At 38.9% G+C, this 15667-nt stretch overlaps 1 long non-coding RNA gene across 2 annotated transcripts in view; it reads right to left on the reverse strand.

The window, feature by feature from the left end:
* The window catches only part of LOC108502367, a 99263-nt gene that overhangs the window by 75628 nt on the left and 7968 nt on the right, over nt 1-15667 (reverse strand). Inside the window, exons 2-4 of one of the 2 annotated variants that reach the window (XR_001876481.1) lie at nt 8874-8938; nt 5566-5709; nt 41-2103 (exon numbers count right to left, since the gene is read on the reverse strand). This is a non-coding gene — a long non-coding RNA (uncharacterized LOC108502367). Of the gene's footprint in view, nt 1-40; nt 2104-5565; nt 5710-8873; nt 8939-15667 lie in introns of those variants that run through there. The other variant, XR_001876482.1, reaches the window with a different exon arrangement.

A 15667-nucleotide genomic window follows, 5' to 3' on the forward strand; every position in this document is an offset into this window, starting at 1 on the left:
TTTCAGTGAGATATTGGTGACGTATTTATTGCTTGTCCTCCTTTATCTAAAAGCCAAAACACATCCAATGGCTTCGAACATGGTTCTTTTCTCTTTCACTAGCAAACATGTCTGCTGCAGTAAAGTTTCCCAAAGCCAGTTCTCTCCTCCTATGGAAATCGTCACCTGCCTTGCCAAGTTCACTCCACAAGGGTAACCTCAGCTCCTTCAACCCTACATCCCATAAGTCCCATCCAGTATTTTAGTTTCCTTCCTTTTTATTCCCCTCAAATCCCATTTCCAGACATCAGAAAAGACCCTTAATGGCAGGTAGCAGTAAATGGCAAGTCATTCACCTGGCACCTTCTGCACCAACTTGTTTCAGAAAATGGGCAGGCATTAAGAGCACTACATTTTAAAGCCAGGTACCTCACATTAGACTTCTGAATAGATGTGTTGATTCCCAGGCTTTCTGAGTAACCAATTTCTCATCATCAGGTTATATTTTTGCAGTATATTATTCACAGAGTAGATGCCCCAGATAACATGCGGTCCTTAGTAAACAACAAAAACAAAGGAACATAAATCATATATAAACCTCTTTGCAAATTTGGTTAGCTACTTAGCCACAAACATGCATCTTTAAAACTCAATTTCTATTTTTTTTCTCTTCTTTAGGGTGAAATCTGGATTAATTTTTAATTCTTTTTTTCTAGCAAAAGTTTGCAATTCTATAAACTCTCTTTGTGTTGGAGGTGGTATGAGTTTGCGAGTCTTGGCCTTTCTTTCTAGTCATAGGTTACAGCACAGTTAAACTATAAACTAAAGTTAGCAAATTCTCTTCATTAACATTCCAGACATGATTTTGAATTAGAGAGCAGATTGCACAAATGTTCTTAAGAGAAATTCAGTTTAGTTTATCGGGATGGCAATATTTGTTGAAGAATTTTAGTGGAAACTTGTATTTACCCCTGGAAATAACAAAATACAGACCTGCTTCCATCTCTATGGGGCCACAATGTTTCCAATGCTTTAAAACATAGTTTTGAGTAAGATATGTTGTATGGGTGTTATGAGAGGGACTTTTGAGATCTCAGGATCTTCAAGCACTGCTAAATCCAGTAAAGGATGTGGAATTACCAAGGAAGAATATTGGTACTTCCCTCTTCAGTAAATGGTGTTGAGATTTTCTGATGAAAAGCATAGACAAGTGAGGTACTATCTGTGTCACCAGTCAAATCAGACAGCCTCATGCACAATCTGTTTATTTTTACAGTGAAGTATATTATACTGTCAAAGGACACTTAATCATCTATAATAAATATTCATCTACATGTATCATGCACTTGAGCTGCATGAAAGTTGAGTTCAGAGTACAGAAATGAATGAGAAACTTGTAAGATAAATGTCACCTTTCAATGCTGTTCTTGTGGATAAATTGCAGATGGATATAAACAAAGTCAATTATTTCATACAAGTGTTCCTTGACTCAACATGAGTGTTCCTTATGCCTAGACTAAAATCCTAAGCCTCATCATTTACTTTTTGTCAGAGAACGGCAAGAAGACACAGTATGAAGTTCCACTAACTGAGGATAAGTACAGTAACACACAAACATTATCAAATATATTTTCCCAGAAACAAAGGTCGCATGCTGTGGTTTAGAACAAATCTCACCTGTGCTTACTAAACGACTCTATTAACTACTAAAGAAATATTTTTATTAATACTAGCAGAGAATGTAGCACATAAATTGAATTTCCACATGCAGTTATCAACCAGCAATGACTCTGAAGCATGGCAAAATATTATTTCCATGGCCTCAGTCACAGAAGAAAAAGCAAATTTAAACTAATCTTTAAATTTGCTTCTCTTTAGATTTGCTGAATTTTGAATATATTAACATATGTTTTAACTACTTTACTTTTATTCTTAATTTTCTAAGGAAATAAAATATTTTTCCTGGAACAGCCTTTTATTTGGTTTTAATCTGTCCACATTTATATAAGAACTCTTTTTCATGAGCAACAAGAAGAACACTAGATGCAAGAACTCTATTTTGTGATATACCCAGAGAAGCAAAGTCACACAGTTGGGAAGGCCCATTTTCCTGTGTTCTGTCATCTGCAGATAAAACAAAACAAAAAGAAATTGTCTTGAAGAAGTAGTTTTAAGATTCAATAACTTGTGAGTGTTAATTCTGAAAATAAGTTTTATGCTAATAAGAAGATACTGAAAGTGGTGTTATGGCACTGCTACCTCTGTTAAAAAACATGACATTTAAAAATTATGTATAACCATTCTTGTCCTAATTTTGATTATTTTTTTCTGCCTGCTAGAAGTTTGGTGTCATTTTGACATTAAAGCCTGGAGAGCATCTGAAGGTTCAGTCGCATGGCTGAATGCAAACACGCTGCAGCTGTTTAGCAAGCTAACTGTGACTGCCCTCCTGCCCAGCCAGAGACAACCACCTATACATCACACTTGGTCCACACAGCCCAAGTCAGGAGGCCATGCACATTAATTCACCTCAGGTAAGGCAGCTCAATTTACTTTGTCTCAAAGCCAAGGCAGCATACAAACAGGGCAGGGTCACTTGTTCCACCATATTCAGCACCACACTCGCCCATATGCCCAAATATTTCTTTCTCATGCTGTGTCTAACAACACAGCCTAAAAATCCACCAAACCCAACTACATCACTGTATCACAGGGGTCTAGGCTTTAAATTTTTCTTGTTTTCTAAGTATTCAAGGAGCCTGTTCTGCCACTTACTGACTACAGCAGTAAATGTGTTGCTTGTGCTGCCTTGTGGGGCTGCAGGTTCCCACTCCATGATTGTTTGAGAGATCTGACCCTGGTTGTCTGACTCGTGCCTCCACACCAAGAGCCAGCCAGCCCTGCCTGCAGTGTTACTGAACTGTGCCTTAATGAAATATAGGAGAATAAACAGAGATGCTGTTCCCTTGAAAGCCACTACATCTGAAAGTTGGCAGGCTGCAGTACATTATACCACCAACCACAGGGTCATAATGTCTAAATACATTGTATATAGAAAATAGTTACCGAAAAGTAAGTATAGTCAGCATTTGTAATAAATAATAGCTAATAAAATAGTGAAAGCATTACATTCTAGGATGTAGGATTCTATGTCTTCCATTATTTAGTAATTTATCATGTGAAATCCACTGACCTTTCCAAGCTTTCCTTTTTCCCTTTCTTTTTTGTGAAGCAGGAGTGTTAATTATGCTTTCGCTTTTTTTATTGAGCAACATTAGCATACAAATAGGCCATCAATAAGCAATTACAATCTCCATCTCAGAAAGAAGAGAACTACAATATTAAGTGTAGCTGCTCACGCATACACACAAGTCCTTTTAAAAAAAGACAGAGCAACTCACAATTGAATAAAACAGGAATGCACAGGAAAAACAGACAATGATAGATGGATAAATATCAGGCTAGCTCTCGGGCAGGGAATTCAAAAAGGTCCTTCTTATTCATCAGCCAAACATAAGACTCAAAATAACCCTAGTTTTCCCCAGACTGCCCTGCCACTGACTCCAGAGATTAAAAATCTGTTCAGATCTCATGCTGGTAACATTTATGAATTTTACTCAAGTGGAAACTATCAGTTGTGTCAAATGGCACTGACTTATGTCTTAAGCAGCATTTGACTTATTGCCAGCGAAACACTAAATCTGCTTGCTTCTTTTTTATAGTGGGGGACCTATATGGGAGAAAGGGTTCGTTTCTTGCGTTTATCACTGCAAGAGTAGATTTGTGCTAAAGATGAATAATAAAACAATCACCACAATATTTTTTTCTGTAAGTACAATACATTGCTGCTGTGCCTTTCATCCAAGATCCAGTGTAAACCTGAACCTGCACTGATTTAAGTAAATATGTTATTTTAAACCTTTTTAGGTTTCACTTCATACTGATGGCCTAAAATTGACTTCAAATGCAAATAGAGGGAAAATTAATTTTTAAGAGTCCACATAAGATGTTTTCACCTAACATTTAAGACCATTTAATCTTAAAATCAGTTATGTTTAAACATACTGTCAATCAGCCAATGCAGTTATAGAAGTCACTGACCCTCAACTGAGATATAATAAATAACCAGATTCTGATTCACAGACCATTGTGGAAAATGTAAATAGCTTACTTTAAAACCATCTTTGATTACACCACTAGGCCTTGATCTGTTGCAAGCTTCATGTCTGAAGCAGCTTTTGCATATTCTGTTTGGGCTGCACATGCTCTATGGCAAAATATAGAGTAAACACCCTGAATTAATGAAACCAAAGCCCACTGAAGAAAAAGCTGCTTACAGGTTTCATGCAGGTAATCTTGACCTCCTGCCCTATAGTTTTTTCCATCAAAATAATAAATAAATCTTTGAAAACTACATAACACTGGTTGTCTAGGAGGTCTTCTATTGTTTAGGACTTCAGCAGACATGTTCTGCCAAATCCTGCCTTGTCTGCTGTGGAAACGATTCTCTTGGCTTTCCACCTTACCTGCCAGCAGCAAATACCATCCAACATGGACACAGAACCACACAGGAATCCACTCAGCAGAAACTAGTTTGCAACTACCATTGCAGTTTAACGAAATACAGGTTAAGTTGTGAATTTCAGTTGTCAGCATTGCCACTGCTCACTCCACTGTTCCATCTCCCCTTTGAGGATGCTGTTTTCTCAGTTGCTCAGGAGGATTCAAAGATATTCATTAACAACAGCATCCTCTTAATGCAGTTTAACAATCTGCCTCTCCAGGTTTCCTCCAGTGCAGGCAAGATTTGAGCTGCTAAAGTCCCAGCTGCTGTCGAAAGATTTCTCCGGTTTTAAAATGCAATGTGACACGCCTAGAGAGTGATAAATACATTTTAACCCCACTATTCTCTTCAGTTTTGTAAAATCTCAATTTTTTCCTCTGGCATTTTAGTGCTTTACCGCTGACACTTTGCATGACATTTTCTGATGGCTTTTTTCTGGTGGTGCTAGTACATGGGTTTATGACACTGCCAAGGACCATACAGAAAAAATTTTTGATACCCTGATATCAGCACTGAAAAGAGCACAGAAAAGACGTGAGGGCAGCTGTTCAGAGGAGTAGGTTTTAAGGTGAAGTCCCATGACTTCAGGTGAGCCAACCTAACAATTCATTGTTGACACTTTGGTGTGATTATTGTGGTTCTCCCCATCTTCCCTCTCCTCCCTATGACACTCGTCCTCCCCCTATTCTTATCTTGGGCTGGCTCTGATGTCTTTGAGCCACTCCTTTCACCAATTCATTTCTCTAACCCAGCACAAACTATGCTGTAGGCTGGGAGGAAAAGATCAGATAGTAGTTTCTGTAGGCTTAGTGAGATCAAGGACCAAAGTCAGTGAGAATCTCAGGCTGGAAAAGACCTTTAAGGTCATCGAGTCCAGCCATTAACCTTGAGGTCGTACAACCAAGAGAAGAGGAGTGACACCCACCCTTCATGGAAACAACTGGACACAGGAAACCAAAGTTTAACCCGACTTCATCTATCATGGTAGGACGTTTCCAATCACTCTCAAAGAGTTTGCTGACCTGTTCACAGGCTTCTTGCTCTTTGATTCAATTGTCCAAGTGGTAACATCCACAGAATGGTGCAGACAGGGGAATGGGCTATTGGAAAGGAACATTTCGTACACAGACTTCCCCGCTGGTTATCTTTGTGATTTCAGAAAGTACCTAGAGAATAAGAGTGTAAAAAGACAAAAGGTCTCAAATTCTCAACAATGAGAGGCAGAAAAATCTATTCCATTAGTTGATTAGCAATGTGCTAACAGATTCTTTCTCCATAATTAATAGCACTAGACTAGTATTACTAGAAGGAAGGGGACTTTTCAAACTCAGCTCTCCAACATTGTTATTTTGGATTTCTGTACACTAATTGTATCTCAACCTGAAATGAGAAATTTCACTTTTAAGTGTTGTGATTTTGTCAATTTTAAAATAAATATATTTTTTTTAATCTTTTCTCTATTTAAAATAGAAAATATAATCAAAATTAACATTTTTTTCTGAAAAAATATATTTTTAAGAATTCTAACTTGGCAGAAAATCTTTTTCTTGAAAATGTGGGACCTCCCTTTAATTAGATAAGTTTTAACACTCTTGTTGTAACTCTCTTTATAACATTGCATGACCATATACCCAGGCAAAGCTTTTGAATTATAATTTTGCAAGGCAATATTGCAACTCATTTTCAAGATATTTCAAATCAGCAGCCCAGCCCAAAGACATCCATTCCAATTGTTCTCTGATTCTAAGATTGCTGAACGTTCACACTTAATCATAAACACAGACTGTAGAACTGCAGCTGTTATTAAAATGGAGATAAGATAAATCTTAATTGACTGGTTGTACATCTGTAAACAAATAAACTAATCCTATCTCCCTGAATTGCAAGTGACAGCTTTGCATCAGCCTGAGGAGAAGAGATTTTTTTTTTTAATTTCTTACTGGTTATAAATTACAGTGATAGAAAATGTACAGTTTGAAAACAATAGAATTTTAGCAGTTCTTTCAAATTTATCTCGATGATTAATCTGAGAAAGAGAAGAGTTAATGCATATTCTTATGCTTGTCTTCCCAAAACAGACATAAGCTGGACTAGTAAGTGACACTGCATTCAGCTGTGGTATTTTGTGTGACAAATCCATCACTGGGGCAACTCCAATAACTTTAATGTTCCTGCCATTCCTCTGAGAAATAAAGTGAAACAGAAAAGTTAAGATCACAGCTCTGATGGTGTCTTGGCTTTGCTGATGACCACTTTTGGATGTCTCCAACAAGCACTAATATTTTGTTGCAGTTTGGATATTCTGACATGATCTATGTCTGTGATCAAAATCTTCCCAATCTTCAATAAATGTCTACATATTATACTCCCATAAATACAGAATTCCACATCAATATTTCTAAAAGGCTATCTTAGAGTTATTTCAATGATGTTTTTATGCATCTTATTGCTAAGTCAGTAGGGCGAATAATATTCCTTTAATTTACTTTTAAGTTGATTAAAACTTACCAGTTCTGTGATGTCTCAATAACTTCCCTAAAATCACCAATTCATTTTACACGTTACAGAAAAAGACAGCTGATAGTGTCAACTTCTGGGTCTCTTGTTTGGTCCACATACACTTGACCAAGTTAAGGTGAGAGGTTATGACTTGATATTGCTCGTTCTCACACAAATGAAGATCTGGAAGTGTGGATTCTATCTGATGAATCCCCTGGTATTTCTGAGATGAGTCGTGGTTATTCACCAAACAAAAAATTTATGTCACCAAATTACCTTTGATGCTGTTATCTTCAATGAAGGAAGAAATGTGGTCATTACTAGATGCAATGGAATTTCATTCAGCCTAGAAGTGTTTGCCCTGCAATAAAGCCAAACTGCTTTGGTAGAAGAGGTCAAACAATACCCTTGAAAACAACCCTGAATGCAAAATTTTGTTTTAAAGGTATTAATTTCAGTTTCTGATTTCCTTAATAAATGTTGATTTCTTTAAACATAAAATCGAGGAAAAAAAAAGAAAAATGAAATTTTTTGGTTGGTTGGTTGGTTTGGTTTTGAGAGGGGAATCATAGAATCATAGAATGGTTTGGGTTGGAAGGGACCTTAAAGATCCTCTAGTTCCATCCAGCCTGCCACAGGCAGGGATGCCATTCACTAGATCAGGTTGCTCAGACCCCCATCCAACCTCGCCTTGAGCAATTCCAAGGATGGGGCAGCCACAGCTTCTCTGGGCAACCTGTTCCAGTGCTTTATCACCCTGTGAGTAAAGAATTTCTTCCTAAAATCTAATCTAAATCTATCTTCTTTTAGTTTAAAACCACTGCCCGTTGCCCATATAAAAAGTCCATCTCCCTCCTTTTTATAAGCCCCCTTAAGGTGCTGGAAGGTGCTGTAAGGTTTCCCCCAAAACCTTCCCTTCTCCAGCTTGAATAATCTCAGATCTCTCAGTCTGTCTTCATAGGAGAGGTGCTCTATTTCTCTGATCATCATCATAGCCCCCTTCTGGACCAATGCTAGCAGGTCCTCGTCTTTCTTGTGCTGAGGTTCCAGAACTGGACACATTACTACAGGAGGGGTCTCACGAGGACAGAGTGGGGAAGGAGAATCACCTGCTTCAGCCTGTTGACCACCCCTCTTGATGCAGCCCAGGATACAGCTGTCTTTTGGGGCTGCAATCGCACACTCTTGGCTCATGTCCAGCTTTTCATCCAGCAGAAGCCCCAGGTTCTTCTCCTCAGGGCTGCTCTCAATGACTTCTTCTCCCAGTCTTTACTCACACCTGGGATTGCCCCGACCCTGGTGCAGCACTTTGCACTTGGACTTCTTGAACTTCATGAGATTCCTGTGGGCCCACTTCTCAAATTTATCCAGGTCCCTCTGGATTGCCTCCCATCCTTCTGTTGTGTGAACTGCACCACACAGCTTGGTGTCACCTGCAAACTTGCTGAGGGTGCTCTCGATCCCACTGTCTGTGTCACTGATGAAGAAACTGAAGAGCATGGTCCCAGGACAGAGCCCTGAGGAACACTACATGTCACCAGCCTCTTTCTGGACATTGACCACAACACTCTGACTGCATCCATCTGGCCAATTCCTTATCCTCTGGATAGTCTATCCATGAAAACCATGTCTCTCCAATTTGGAAATAAAGTTGTCATGGGGGCCGCATCAAAGGCCTAACAGAAGCCTAGAACAATGGTATCTATCGACCTTCTCTCATCAAACCATTGCCATCCCTCCCTCTTAGAAGGCCACCAGATTGGTCAGGCATAATTCGCCCTTAGTAAGGCTGTGCTGGCTGCCTCGGATCACCTCCTGGTCTTTCATGCACCTTAGCGTATCTTCTAGGATGATCTGCTCCATGATCTTCCCAGCACAGAAGTGGGGCTCACCAGTCTGTAGTTAAGATAGAAGAGAGGAAAGAACTGAGGAAGATTTTCAGGAAAACTTAACATTTCAACAGAAAATTTACAGGTTTTATTTCATCAAATTTTTCAAATAGAAATACTTATCGTTCCTCATGCTATGTCTTTGAACATGCAGTAGAAGTCTACACAAAGGTAATCTGATAATCCTTAAAATACCAAAATGTTGATATAAATAGACTTTTCCAGGAAAGGTAAAAACACTGGCCAAATGTTAACCACAATATTGAAGCAAGATTAGACAGCAGTGAATATTTGTACTTCTTAAGATATGAAGTCCTAATCTTACATGGATAATTTCACTCAGGATTTTTTAATTGCTGAAGTAAATTGCTGAGGTGTAATTTTGGCTTTGTAACTCACTTGCTGTTTAATGACAGCAAGAAAAGAAAAGCTGCCAAGATTTCCAGTGAGATGCAGTTGAAAGTATTTGTCTTTATTATATGCTTAATCATAATCTTTACAAATTCTATAAAATAGCCAATTGACTCCAGAAATTAACAAAATGTTAACATTAGCGTCAATTTCTTACTAATTCTTACTAATGTGAGAATCAGTGACCTATGTTTGTCATATATACATGTCCAGGGGAAAAATATTCCTAGATTAGTCCTGAAAAAGTTACTACAATAATCCCAGGGATACAATTAGCCTGCTCAGCTTAAACCAAGAAAAATTATCCTGAACTGCATGTCTCTCCCTCTCTTCCACTAGCAATATAGATACTAGAATAAAACTGAGATGGGAAAAAGTGAAGTATAAAATAAAACAAAAGCAGATATATTACAAAAAGAAAATCTAAATATATATATTTTAAAAGCTATTTGGATTAAAGACTTGAGATAAAGCTACTTATTCTTTCTCAGTTTCTCCCCCTCTTTCCTGTTTGGCTTCACTATAAAGCAGTAAGCACCACCTGCTTTTGGAATTTTTTGCTGCTTTGCTCATGGTGCTTCTTCTATGAAATTTCCCTTGGGCCAGAATTTGCTGAGCAACCTTATCTTTTCAGAAGTTAGTGGGTTTAGGAGGGATTCAGATCCTCAAAATCTCAAATTCCTATCATAAGCTTCATGCCTGTTGATGTGTGCCTGGATCCCATTGACTTGCCATCCTCTCAGAGGGCTCTGTGAAGGACCTCAGTCATTCCACAGCATTTAGACCGAGGACAAGCATGTCCAAAGCATTTTAGACCAAGGATAAGCACTTCTAGAGCTTGGGTCTGCACCTACCATTTGTTGCCTTTCTCTTTCCCTCCTTTCTTCTCCCAAATGAGGTAGGTAAGGTTAGATTTCATGGCTTTCCCCCACCATGAGAAGGGGACTTCTTTTACAGAAATCTTTTACACAAATCACTGCACTCAGCCCCTGGCTGAGACACAGACACAGAGTTGAACCTCTGTATCCTGTGCTGTACATGACACCAAATCCTCTCTGAACACAGGCTGCCACCTCTCTCCTCCTGAGTGATGACGTGCTCATGCCATCCATCTGCAGCACACTTAGAGAAACTGGGGCTGTGAGATGAGACATTTTGCCTTGCTGATCTGATGAAAAACGGTCTGAACTGCGATCTGGGCTTGCTCATCCAGGAGCTACAAGCACCTCACATCAGATACAGGGTGGGGAGATGGGAAACATACAGTTGGAGGCACCAGCAGCAGAATGTCTCTTTTTAGGAGAACGTGGCTACACTGATAATATGTAATATGAAATTTTACTGTAGGTTGCGTGTCCTCTGCAAAATATTTCCTGGGAGACAGCACATCCCAGAAATGCTTTGTAGGATATGATTTTAACTGGAGATTTTCCTTCTATATTAACCTTAATAGAGCATTTGCAAAGTAAAACAAGCTAGAGCTACCCTTCCCACAGGGTAACATAGACCCCCCTCAGTCCTGGAATAAATGTTACAGGAGTGTCTGTGTTGCCTTTATCTAGTATATGAATTAACTCAAATAATCTGGCAATCAGTTAGTTTTAGAAGAAAAGTTCTCATCTGCACATGCCCTAAGCAAAGATCATGTTTCTTTTTTTGTCTGATCTCTCTCTCTGCGCTCTTTAAACTCCTCCACAAGAAAGTGTATCATCCTTTAGCTGTTCCTCAGCACACAGGCTGTTGCTGGCATGCAACCAGTAAAACTCCAACCCATAACAACATCAAGAAACAATTGCTGCTCTTACTATCACAAGAATCCTGTTCAACTTCGGGGGCGGATGGTTCAATCACAACCATCACAACAGATCACCCAGGCCAAAGAACAATTCCCTTCTGAAGCTACAGATGAAGAAGTAGTAGAGAGATGAAAAATGCCACCCAAATACCTCTGAGGAATTATTTTCATTATGTGGAGATTTACTTGTAATATTGTTAAAGAGATTACTGTTTACAAGTGGTCTTGTATCTTTAAAGTATTTCTAACTAATATATATTGGATGCTTCCTCATATATGCACCACCATTGTCTCTTGGGTTTAATACATTACCAGTTGTGGAAAACTATGGGGCTACTTAAAACATCAAACTTGCTATTAATTTAGTGATTATGAAAATTAGTAGATTGTAGCTTGTTTCCTAGAACAGCTTCTTCTGGGGAAGCTGAGCACAGTGCTCATTTAAAAAACAAAAAAAACCCCACAAATTGTTATTCACTGAGTGACCAAAGCAACAAATCCTTAGATATTAGCCCAGACACCTGAATATGTACAGAACCGACAAAAATATTGTAAAAATCCACAAACAGAAACAAACAAAAAATAATCTGGAATTGAAATTCACTAAAGCTGATGCATATCTACAAAAGTATGTGTCTGTATTTGGGAAGGACATCTAAAGATGTCTTTACAGGCAGGAGAGAATTAGACAAACAAATTAATGAAGATGGTGACACAATTCACCTCTTTAGTCTCCTCCATTCTTAATTGCATCTTACCAGTTCTATTAGCTACTTTGACTAGATCTCCCTTGGCTATATTAGATGTTCATGATGCAGAGATCTAAAAACGATCGACCTCGCCCTGATCTGCAAGATGTTCTCAGCTCTCCAACACCAGAGGACCTTCACTGTGGTCTGAACATAAAAGAGTTCACTTTCACATTTTTACTTAATCTGAATCTTTCTCACATTGGAAAATTGTACTGAAATCTCAATTGAGGGCCCTTCTAATCCGTGCCTAACTGCTTGAGAGACAGTGTGTTCAAATCTTTAAATATTATTCATGTCAATGTTCACATTGGGTATGATGCTTAAATAAGATTCATATGCCTGAAAATTCTTTATTAAAAATGTGATGTAGGGGTATATGACATATACTGACATGCCAGCTCATTCACTACTAACCTAACTGCTCATAAATCACCTCTTCAAAGATGAACTAGAAGAGCACAGGAAGAGTTTACTTGCAAATACCCAGTGGCTCAGGAAATATAAATTCCATGCTGGCAGAGCATGAGTATGTTTAAGAGATGAAATTATTTGCCTCTATCCCATAGTTTAGGTATAAGACAGCTGAAGAAAACAAAAACATACAAACAAAAAAATCCAAACCACCCTTATGATGCCATGTGTATATCATACAGGAAATTGGCCAGAAACCTTCCTGCTGCCCTGATCTCTGTGACAGAAAGACAAACAGGTACCTGACCTGTCCAACTGCCCCTAGCAGAAGGGCAGCTGTAGGTTACAGAGGCAATGGCCACTCCACCTTTCTTTATTGGCATGATTAGTGACCCTCGTGATCAACTCCTTTGATGGTGCACACTAAGCATTGCATAAGAGAGCAATAAATCACGGTGCTGTTGAACAGTGACCACAAGTTTTCCCGCCAAACTTATCAGAAGTAAAGGTGAAGGAAGTTCATAAACACAAATAAAACTGAAATTCAGAAGTTGGATCTTCGGGACTTGCCATCTGGGTCAAATCACATCTTTCCACAAACTTCCTATGCCTGTTTGGATGTGTTGCCAAGACTCTTTCTGCCTTATCCTGCTCTTCTCACCAGTAAAGGAGAGCAACACTTCCCTGTCTAAGGCTGAATACATCAAAGATTATGATGTACACACATATTTTGGCAATAAAGTTGTAGCAGTATCTCAGGTAGATAAAATCTCCTGCAAACAGAACACTGGATTCTTTTAAAAGATTTTTTTTTTCAGTTCAATCAAGCTTAAAGAACAATGTTCATTATACAAACGGGTTTTCTGATGTAATTACCAGGGTTTCAAAGTCCCCTCCTGTACTTAACACTCAGGGTTATGGAACTTGTTGCCAAGCAATTACCCCTTAGATTTGCTTTAATCCATGCCGATCATTTCCCAGAGTTGATCATTACTGCAGACTTTAATTGCCTTTGTTGGCTTGTATGTTGCTGGAGTTCAAACAGAACAGATTAACAGGAGGCTGCCAGCCACAGAACCCTTTGAAAAAAAGGCGGGAAGCTGAGTCAAGAACCTCACAGTGTACTTTACTTCAAGGACTTCCCAGAAATTGTGGTTCACACCTATATTAACCTCAGAAAAGGTCTGCAGGAGTTATATCCTGATCTCACTGCTATCAGTTTTATAGTGGTACCAGCCATCTGTGTTGTATGGAGTTGCTGGCATGAAAGTAGGTAAGGAATTGGAAAAGCAGTGACTGAATCCAGCAGAAAGAAGGATAAGAACATTATTTGCAGATAGAGCAGTATGCAAGACAACTGAGATATCCAGTGCATGTAAATCTCAAGCCTATGTCAATAGGAGAGACGGTCCCACACTGTCACTCCTGTGTGGTTTGGGTTTGTAGGTCTTTGGGAGAGAAGGGCATTTTCATTCCTACCCCAAACACAACCTGGTTCCCACCCCTTTGGATCATGTCATTTATCTTAAGGAAGTTGCCAGGTGTAGCAAGGCAGTTGGATTGAGTCCATGATAAAAGCAATCTTTTCCTTCAATAATGTGGTTTATCTATTAAGTGAAGCTGCTTTTAGAGGAAGTTCAGTGTGTTTGCAACATCCCCCTGGTAATGAGGTTAATGTGCTCGATACGGTGATAACTGTGGAACATTCATCAGGACCATCTTCATTTAAACGTCAGATATATTTGCAGCTGTTCAGTACCTTCCCATCTAAACCAAACTCATCAATTTTTCTGGTTTTCAGTTTGTTTCCTACATGAACATAAAAACTCTTTCTACGTTTCCTTACTTTTAACAGAGATTCAGGATATTATAAACGAGAGGGAAGTTTTGTCCACACAATACATTTTTCTTCCCTCCCACACCATCGTTATCTCTTTTCCTTAGTAGCTCAGTAACACCTAGAAGCTTTGGCAGCACACCAGGGGTTTCACCAGCGCCCAGCATTGTACAGCCAGTCTCAGGCAGTCTCAGGCTTGATTAAGGTGGTATCACAAAACCCAAGAAAAGCAGGGACAAGGGACATACATGCAATATAGGAAATGAGCAAAATCTATGAAGAAGAAAGGAAGGGAAACCAAACATCACATAGAAATATGATGAGGGATACCTGGATCTACAGTAAGTTAGTAGTGACATACCATCATAATGGAGTGACAAGTTTATGTTTACATAGTTTATGTGGCAGGAACATGTTTGTAGGTGCTACAGCCACAAAACGATTACCAGACATATTGCATGTTTGCACACAGCTGTGCCAAGAACAGATTTTATAAGGAGAGAAAGAAAAAGAGCTAACTTCACAGGAATTTTATATGGTAGCGCACAAACAACATTTTGGGAGCCCATTATGCGGTCCTAATCTTTAGATATCTGGGGACAAACTTTTTAGCAGGGCCTGTTGCTATAGGACAAGGGGTAATGGTTTTAAACTGCAGGAGAGTCGATTTAGGCTAGATATAAGGAAGAAATTTTTTACAATGAGGATAGTAAAACACAGGAACAGGTTGCCCAGACAGGTGAAAACATTCAAGGTCAGGCTGGTTGGGGCTCTGAGCAAGCTGATTGCTAGGGGGCTGGACTAGACGATCTTTAAGCTCTCTTCCAACCCAAATTATTCTATAATTTTGTGGCCCAAACTCACAAAGAATACTTTCTTAAAACTCCCAGTAGAGGTACCCACCACAGTCTCAGGATAAAGGCCCAGAGTGAGAAAGATTTTAATACAGTCCCTGTGAAAGACACAGGCTGTGCTCTGCATGCAGAGAGGCTGTAAGGGCCAGTGCTCCAAAGTCCTTCTCTTTCCTCCTTCCTTGTCTAGATAAACAGATATTCTCTATCGTAATAAAAAAATAAACATATTTAACAAGAAGGCACAATTGTGCTGTGATATCTCCAGAACAACAGACATTTAGCATGTAGCTGTCACCTTGAAAATTATTTAAACTGAGCAAAATGGAAAATGAAAAATAGGAGTTTGCACACCTTACTTGCTCTTTGGGGGAGAAAAAGCAAAAGACTATGGTAAACAGGAAATTTGGGAAATGCAAAGAAATTAGAGTGGAGATCACCAACACCAAGACAAAATATTTTAACTGAGAAATTGATGATGCAGAGATGGGAGGCATTGCTTACACTGCAGAACACAAGATTATCATACAAGGAGAACAGGAGAACCTTGAATAATAGAGATGGACTGGAATGCAAAACTATTAAATGCAAGGTCCCACAGCTAGGAATTAACACCACTAATATTAATCACAAATAGGGGCTCAGTAAATAGATACAGAAGATATTGTGTATACAGACA

Source organism: Lepidothrix coronata, unplaced genomic scaffold (genome assembly GCF_001604755.1).
Source record: "Lepidothrix coronata isolate B3197 unplaced genomic scaffold, Lepidothrix_coronata-1.0 Scaffold117, whole genome shotgun sequence".
NCBI lineage: Eukaryota > Metazoa > Chordata > Aves > Passeriformes > Pipridae > Lepidothrix > Lepidothrix coronata.